This window comes from Microtus ochrogaster, linkage group LG8 (assembly GCF_000317375.1).
Source record: "Microtus ochrogaster isolate Prairie Vole_2 linkage group LG8, MicOch1.0, whole genome shotgun sequence".
NCBI lineage: Eukaryota > Metazoa > Chordata > Mammalia > Rodentia > Cricetidae > Microtus > Microtus ochrogaster.
Genome location: NC_022033.1, coordinates 11,423,180 through 11,424,347, shown reverse-complemented (window position 1 = coordinate 11,424,347; position 1,168 = coordinate 11,423,180). Strand labels below are relative to the sequence as shown.

Sequence of the window (1,168 nt, the reverse complement as noted above, 5' to 3'; positions counted from 1 at the left end):
GTGAGGACAGGAGAGGCTCGGCCAGCGCCCAGCAACTCCCAGTGAGGACAGGAGAGGCTCGGCCAGCGCCCAGCAAAGCATGACCTTCACACACGGTCACTGCAGCATTCGAGGGCGTCTCCATATCTCGCCATTTACTTCACGGTTGACAGACTTTAAAAAGACAATTTCGGCAAACCCATTTATGACATAGATGTGAAAACTGAGGCTAGAAAATGAAAACAATTTCAAGGTAAAAACTCGTGGCTGGTGCATCGTGTTGCAACCACGCAGCTTTGCGGAGGGAGCAGCCTGGACAAAAATGAGACGGAACGAACATGGCTGCCTCTCAATGCAGTGCGATTTATAAGAATGTCAGGGGGCCGAGGGTGACTGTGGGCATAGTTCTGGGGTGCAGTGCCGGTTGCTCAGGGCTGAGTATGGAGCCAAGCACTTTCTATGGTTTACCTCGTTGTTGTTTTTGCTGACAGGGTCCCACTTGTTACCTTGTTACTGGGGCTTCTCCCTTCCAGGATTCCCATCTCTGCCTCCCGAGCCCTGGGATGATGGGTAATACCAGCAAGCACAGTCCTATCTCACTGCACTAACGTCAGCCCATTAAGTGTTATTTACTCCACTGAACCCAGACGTGGAGACATGCTCTTGTAAGCCCAGCACTTGTGAGGGTCAGGAATTCAGGGCCAGCCTGGGCTTTCTGAGACCCCATCCAGCTCTGCTGAACTGTGAGACTTGACACATGAGGGGCTGAGGAGATGGCTCAGTGGTTAAGAGCACTGGCTGCTCTTCTAGAGGATGGGGTTCCCTTCCCAGTGTTTGTAACTGTCTGTAACTTTTTTAGGGGGAACCAGTGCCCTCTTCTGGGCTCTGTGAGTACTGCACACATGTGCATGTGCACAGACATACATGTACGCAAAACACCCAAACACATAAAATAAATGAATAAAATTACAAAATACAGGATATGGCAGAGCCAGGATTTGGACCCAGGTCCCTCTGATTCCTCAGCACGAGAGCATGTTGAAAGTCAAATGACCAAGGGTGGGTGGGTGACGGTACAGCTCAGTGGTTTAGCGTACTTGTTGACTTTCCAGAGGATCTGAGTTTGAGTCTCATTATCCTAACCATGTGTAACTCTAGTTCCAGGGGATCTGATGCCCATGGCCTCTGA

General features: G+C 50.5%; 1 protein-coding gene across 1 annotated transcript in view; it reads right to left on the bottom strand.

Moving 5' to 3' along the window:
• Kcnb1 (potassium voltage-gated channel subfamily B member 1) overlaps positions 1-1,168 on the bottom strand; it is an 88,906-nt gene that overhangs the window by 10,694 nt on the left and 77,044 nt on the right. The gene's annotated exons all lie outside the window — the stretch shown is intronic.